The sequence below is a fragment of the Pteropus vampyrus genome, unplaced genomic scaffold (assembly GCF_000151845.1).
Source record: "Pteropus vampyrus isolate Shadow unplaced genomic scaffold, Pvam_2.0 Scaffold58, whole genome shotgun sequence".
Taxonomy (NCBI): Eukaryota; Metazoa; Chordata; class Mammalia; order Chiroptera; family Pteropodidae; genus Pteropus; species Pteropus vampyrus.
The window spans coordinates 7,001,229-7,008,938 of NW_011888839.1; the positions used below are offsets into that span (position 1 = coordinate 7,001,229).

Genomic DNA, 7,710 nt, shown 5'->3' on the forward strand with positions numbered 1-7,710 from the left:
AGAGTAAGTGTTTTGAAGTGTTAAAACAACCTTGGCTAGACCGTTGAATATGACAGGAGCCAAGTGGTTTGCCTTGTATTTTAAGAAACAGTCACCAACTATAAAAAACGTAATTTCAATCTTTGCTTGTATCACTTGAAGGATTAAAGAGATATTTAATTTCTACTTTATAGTATAACTTATTAAGATCTCCTTGAAAATTTCTAAATTTCTAAATTTCTAAATCTCTCTTCATCGTGACTTTCTCCAAACACTCCGAACACATTGTTTTTCTGTCTTCTTCATTTCCTGAGTTCTTCAGTATGTACTAAACATATAAACTTATGCTTTTTGTCTTATTTTGTTTTTCTACTTATGGGCTATTTCCCTAGATTGTCTACAACATAGAGGAGGCCAGGAATTGACCTAGTAAGCAAGTTTACATCCCCCCACTCCACCCTTTACCCCTGGAAATTTAGGATATTTGAATCCATTTCAGTAGGTAAGCCATGAAAAAGGTAATATACTCAGAAATAATCGCCGTGAGGTAGTCTCTGCCTTTTGGTGACTTTATATGTCAGAAAACTATATAAGAGCCTTAAAAGAAGTTGTTCTGGCTTTGAATCATTTGGCAGAAGCAATAACGTCTTGGGCTGCTAGAATAAGGAAAGGGAGCACGGGGAGGGGGGCAGAATTCGGTAACTTATTAAGGTCAAGGCAAAAGAAAAAAGCACTTTGCTTTATTTTATATACTTAATTTGAACAAGAAAAGCTTAATATAAAGAATTATTAGTTTATAGGTATAGAGCTAGAGGAGAGAAAGAGCAATCAGGGGGATCGTTTTATAAACTATATAAATGTCTAATCAGTGTACTGTATACTTGAAACTAATAAAAAAAGAGAATTATTAATTTAGTAGGGTATAGGAATAATGAGGGATTAGCTAATAAGATATAAAGAGAACCTAAAGAATACAGGCATAGCAGATGTAAGGAGCAGCTAGTATCCCTGTTCTAGGCCTGAGACAGAGTGCCTGAGGAAGAGCCCCCAACACTTTACCCCTTTGCTCCAGGGCCGAGTTCACAATGTTGGGGCTCAGTGGATGGCAGAGCAGTTGCTGACATGCTTTACCATGGGAGTGTGTTGGAAAATCTTCTTTTGGAATGCAGGGGAAAGGATCCACAGAAAAGTGCAGCACCTCAAAACTGGCTGTGAAGCCACTTGAAGGGGGTGCTGGGGGAATCTGTAGGTGCCAAGCCCAGGAGAAGCCATGTATACTGCCCTTCATTTTATTTTTCCGCCAAGAAAGTACTCTAGGTATGAGCTCGATGTTTCACCAATCTCAGTTTCTCCCTTGTTAAATAATCAAGCAGCTAACTTTCTGCCAGGTAACTTCTGAGACTGGAGAAAGAGCAAAAACACCAATGCAGACCGTTTTTGTAGATTCATATCCGTGGGAGTTTCCCTTTGGCTTGAGGTTCTGTACTCTGTTAAAATGCAAATACTCTACAGAAGAAATGGCATTTTAAAGCTGTTATCAATCATTTATACCTGAGTGTGCACGAAGGTACTGTCTCCTTTCCAGACAGCAGGGTTTGATGTGCTGGTTGGGAATGGGAGGGAAATAAGATGATGCAGGGCAGCTAAGGACTTTGGAAAGGGATGCTCCCAACCTGACAGAGAGTGGGGAACGGGACCCAGGGATACCAGCCATGACCCAGCCTACTTCACAGTCTTTGGGAGTCCTGTTCTGACTGAGTTCCATCAAAACATCAAATACAAAATCCACCCTCTTTGTAGAACATTTCCCTTCTGTTTCTTCTCTTTTCTTACTTGCTTCGGGGAAGTTTATGGTTTGAAAAATTAAAGTGCGGATCTATTTTCATTACCAAAGGATTTGCAAAACTGAGCTGGGCCTGTCTGAGCTCACATTTGCATTTGCCATCCCTTAAGCTGATTTTCAATGCTGAGCAGCTATTTTAAATGTTTTCAAGAGCCTCCTTTTTAACTCTTTTTCTTACTTGTGTTATCTATTTCTGCAGTTTAAAGAAATTTCATTGCTGATTCTTGGTGGAAAATCCCTATGTCAGATGCAGATGCAATCATGGGTAAGAGTATTTGCTCAGGGAATGACTGGGCAGTTGGAGCAAATATCCAAGGGGTGTTTCACCCTGAAAAGCTGGGGTGGGGCGTGGGGGCAGTGGCAACAGATCTGGAGCCTCAGAGGATTTAGATGACTTCAAAGTTTCTTTATGGCTAGGGCAGTGATCCACCCAGCGTTGGTATACAAGACATACTTGTTGAATACATGAATGGGCTCAAGGAAAAAAAAATTCTGAGCAAATGAGGAAATCATCCATTGTTCAATAATGCTAGGTGAATGGCTTATTGGCTACCCTTTCCTTATAGGAGAGATTATGCAGTCCTTCAGGTGATATGACCCTTCATAATGTGGCACTTGCTCATCTGCCCAGCCAGACCTCTCCTCCCTCCCACCCTTCACATTTTATGCTTTGACCTGGAATGCTGCTGAGGCTTCTTTGTGAGGTCTGCCCTGATGCTTCTGGGGTGTGGCTCTCCTGGGCTGCCACTACACCTTGTACATCCCTCATTGAAATAATGGTCATCCTGTTTTTACATACTATAATATAATTTGTTGGCTTGTCTGTCTCCTTACTGGACTAAAAATTTGTTGCTTCCAGGACTCTTGTCTTAATATTTGAGCCCTTCATTAAGTGTTTGTTGAATGAATAAGTAAACTAGCAACTATAAACTACAAGCGGATCAGCAGAATTGTATCTAAGTAGCCAGAAGTGTTAATAGCTTTTAAGTTGGCTCCAGGGGCAGTTAGTAGTGAGGCCCGGTGCTTGGTGCTAATGATCCAGTCCAGAAGAATTGTATACTAGGAGGTCAATCCATTGCTGATTCCAGGACCAATTATTAGCCCCACTCTATGTGTTTGTGAGAAAATGATGGTTATGGTTAACTTTTTGTATTTTGTTTGTACATCATTTTACTTGTGTAAATTCATTTCTTTTTCAAACTTTCTTTTTTTGGTAGTAGCTTTTATATGAACTTGTCCTTGGGACCCAAACCCTAATTGGAGGGTCTCTGGTGAAAGCGGGGGCAGAGAGTGTGGAGCCTACAAAACAGGCCCCCTTTCACTTCTGTAGGTGTTAAACCCTCAGACTCCAAGAAACACAATTTGAATACCACCGATTTGGATTAAGGAATGAAGTGAACACATAAGAATAAATCTTTTCCCGATATATTAAGTAGAAGCCCTTTGGCAACCAGGTTATATATTTACCAAGCCTTTCATATGACTTGAAACTGTAACTCCAAATCAGTTTTTACAGCTTAAAAATTGATATTGAAATAGTTACTTAGATTTAATTTTAGAAGACTCAGGTCAATCAATATGTATGACTTTTAAGTTTAATCCTTCCTTTGGGGATCACAGAAGCTCCTTCCAGCTCCAGTGCTCTTTGATTTTCTGATTGTGAAGGGCAAGGTGGGGAAGAAATAAACAAGGTGACTAGGTTTCAAGGGCTAGCTTTCTTGGCATGAATGAGTAATTGAAAGCCAGCATAATCAAAGTAATTTCATCCATCATGTACAGAAAGGGAAATAGAATTCAGGTTATTAAGGTTGCATGAAACTGCTTTTTGAATGTATGTACATATTTCTTCCTAGAGGCTAGATAATGTTTCCCATTTTTATTTCTAAAAAGAGTTATGGAAAAAGACAACTGAAAATAAAACAGGAGCTGTGGTCTCAGAGCAAAACTAGAATAATTCATTAAAGCAAAGAAAAGAGTTTTAGGTTTCCCTTTTAAAAGAAAAAGCTCAAAAACCAGAACACATGTTTTCAGCTCCTGAAGGACTCCCAGCCCATGAGTCAGCAGTGTTCTCTGTGGCTTCTGTCCAGGATAGGGCCTGGCCAAAGGGGCAAGCAAGCTCCTCAGACTCTTGGTCTGGAAAAATGAATCATGTAACCTTCTTTTGGGTTTCATGATTGCCTGGGTGTGTGACCTTTGGAATTTGAGGAAAACAAACAAAATGGGGGAAATTAAAGGAAAAGAGACCCTCTAGCCCAGGTAAGAGAGATGGAGAAAGAGCCAAGGAAGGCCAACTGTGTAAACAGAAAAGAATTAGATTGCCAACTAGAAAGATAAGGAGAGTAGTTCCTGAAAAGGAACCAGCAGAGAAAGTCTATATGTTTAGACTTAGTGTCAGAAAGGTGACTTTTCCTTGTGGAATAGATTAAAAAAAAAAAAAATCTAAGTTGACTTTTGCTTACTCGTGGGGTATTAGAGCTACGGTATATCCAAAACCTTGTTTACCTCATTCTTTTCAAGAATCATAAGATCGAGATTTTTTTCCCATTGGCAAAAAAGCTCTAAAATCATATGACATTTGTATCTTTTGTTCATAGCTGTGTCTCTTGCACTTAACATCAGTAGTAGGTGCACAATAAAAATTTTTCAAGTAAATGAATAAAATGACTTTTGTATCTTTATTTTCCTCTTTTCCTTCCTTCCTTCCTTCCTTCCTTCCTTCCTTCCTTCCTTCCTTCCTTCCTTCCTCCCTCCCTCCCTCCCTCCCTCCCTCCCTCCCTCTCTCTCTCTCTCTCTCTCTCTCTCTCTTTCTTTTTTTCTTTCTTTTTCTTTTCTTTCAATGAAATTGGAATAAGTAGAGAAAATACATTACTGGGAGCTACGATATATTCTGAAGTTGCTAGGGGTGGCTGGATGGAAAGAACATGGTTGCATTTTCCCAGAATTAAGTGGCCCCAGCTTGCTGAGCCTTCAGTGTTCTGCTTCATCCATCATTATTAGTAGTTATCGCTCTCTGTTACGAGATTGTCTAATTACAACAGCCTCCCCACCTTTCTCTTGCTATGTCAAATTTGCTCTTCCCCCAAATCTAGGAAGGATGGAAACTTGTCTAGAAAATAAGAACTCACCAAATTTGTTAAATTGTCTACCTCATGTTTACACTTTTCTAAGTCATGGCCATGGGTAAAGATATTCCTTTTATATTAATAAAGAAAAGAAAGCCATAAAGGTCATTTTACAAACATGTAATTTTATGCTCAGGTGCCAATTCTTCCCCTTACATATTCACTTGAGACTTGTTCTGGTAGCATCCTTCCAAGCCCAAGTACATGAATTCTATGAAGTCTTTCCTAGTTGTCCTCATTTTAATTTTCCTTCTCTGAACAGCTATGATATTATTTATTCATGAATTATGGCATATAATTCCCTAATTGATGTTTGTGGATTTATTTTCTCCATCTATATTTTAGTTTCCTTGAGGACAAAAATATTGTTCTTGTAGTATTAAAATACCCATCTCCTGTAACTCCTAACACAGTGCTCTTTATATGGACAGAGGGTACATGTTGGTTTGTCAGTTTGTTTCTCACACCAAATGTCCAGAGAGATCTTATACCAAGCAAGGACAGACGAGATTCTCTGGCCTGCTAGAAAACCAGTATGTACTCTCCAGTCACTATAGCTTGCTAAGTCTGTAGGTCTTTGAATTTTTTCCTGATGAGAAAGGAGAGTAGGAGAGACTTTTCTTCTTGAGAGAGGTAAAACCATGTGTGAAATCAGCTGACCATCCAGTTTGGAAGTTAACATTTGGTCCTAAGTCAGTAAACTTTCCTTCACTTAACTCTTTCTTGGAGTTTTCCAAGCAGCAGTCATTTAGTATAAAAAAACACTGAGATCCAAGGTGAGGTTGTATTATTGTTATTTAACCATTGTTATTAATAGCTATATATTTTGCATCTGTCCCCTGGGGGCTGAAATAAACTCTAGACATCTTAATCACATATAATGTCACTCTGTCTAACCCCTACATTCTACAGGGTCCCTAAACCCTATTAAATGATACTATTTCTGGCTTCAACATCTTCTTTCATCCTCACATTATATTTGGGTCTGCAAAAGCAGAAAACTTAAACAGCATGTTTGGGCGTCGGGGGAGACTTGGCATTATTCCTAAAGATGACAAGCTTTATTTAATATACTGTTTTTACAACAAAAGTTTCAGGTTCCCTGTGACTTTATTATTAATATCCTGAGGATTCATGCATGATGACGAAAAGTTGATGTAGCCAAAATATAATTGTGTCTGAAATATTTTTAGCTTAGCTCCTTACTTTTCCAATTTGTAGACCACAAAGTTACAAATAAAACAAAACAAAACAAAAACACTCATGAATTGAATTTCTCTTGTTAATGATTTTCTTCTTCAGTTACAAGATTAAATTTTAATATTGAAAATCTGGGGTGACTATGGCCATGCCACCCTGAATGTGCCCAATCCTGTCTAATCTCGGAAGCTAAGCAGAGTCAGGCCTGGTTAGTACTTGGATGGGAGTCCACCTAGGAAGACCAGGTGCTGGTCTAAAAAAAAAAAAAAAAAAAAAGACAATCTGGGGTTTCCTTTTCATTGAATTTGAACTATAATGTTTACAGGGAAATTACTTTTTACTTATTTGGCATACATGGAAAACAATGGAGTTTTAGCTATAAGTGGTTCTCATTGCCTGTCAGCATCACCTGGAGAGGTTTTTAAAACCATGGATACCACCCTAGAGATTCTGTCCAAGTAGACTTGTGATTTGGCCCAGAAATCTGGGACTCTGACATAACTGCTCTTTCTACAGTTTGTAAACAACGGTTTAGAATTTATTTTGTGGGATTCCAAAAAGATGGTATAAGAGATTGGTCAGAAAGAGCCAGTTTCTTTCTCCTGGATCTAAGCTACCTCTTGCTTTTAACTTCTACACTTGGGGGGATAACGTTAATGACTTAAAACAAATATCATGCACTCTAAGTGCACAAAAGCACCTTAGTCTGAATATTGTTAAAAATCATCACAGTTCCTGAAGGTGTTTTTTTATATAGAACCAAAGGGTAGGTAGCCATTATACAGGGGGATTACATTTAAATTTTCTGCTTGTTTTATTTCAACAAATGTAGTCAATCCACTCTAGATAAAATAGTCCTGATTTTGTCAATTGAAGAAGTGTGAATGGGTCAGATTTTCCAAGAACCTTGATATTTTAATAAATGTTCTCTCTAAGGGCTCTTTAAAGGACATCTTTCAGGGAATGAATCTCTGAATAGCAGAGCTTCCCACATAACTGAGGGTTCCTCAAGACTGACACCATCTCATTCTTGTTCCTTTGTGTCTTTGTGCCTGGCACACTGCCTGGCACAGAGCTGCTTCTCAAGAAATACTTTTTAAAGAATAAATGAATCAAGCCATAGTCTCCTCTTGTTGTTATTATGTATTATGAATGTCTGCCTTTTTAGACTATCCCAAATGTAATTTAACTGTTCTTTCTTTAAATGATGGCTTATGCCATTACATTGAGCTCTAGTGCCCTCAGGGGTCTCTTACAGTGTGTAGAATGTTTTTAGTCTGCACTAAATGATCCTCAGCTGCTGTGATTTTTACTTCTTTTGTTTGCTTACTATAGTTATTTTTCCCATTTCCTTCCTTGCTGTTAAGCCATCAGCTGTCACTTGTTACTGTTATTGATGTGCCTCTTCTAGTCCTCTTTTTTTAATTTGCTCCTCTTATTGGGCTATTCATTTGGAAACCATATCACCAAATCTGTTAAAATTTCTGAAGTGGAAGACTAGGCCCTAAGTAAAGAATTCACGAAATCTTTTCCAGTAAAGTTCATTAATGAGGGCCAGCTCTGTGG

The 7,710-nt window shown here is 38.4% G+C and overlaps 1 pseudogene; it reads left to right on the top strand.

Annotated features, from left to right (window-relative positions):
• The first annotated feature begins 6,282 nt into the window (after positions 1 to 6,282).
• On the top strand, positions 6,283 to 6,399 carry LOC111740124 (annotated as a pseudogene).
• The last annotated feature ends 1,311 nt before the right edge of the window (positions 6,400 to 7,710 follow it).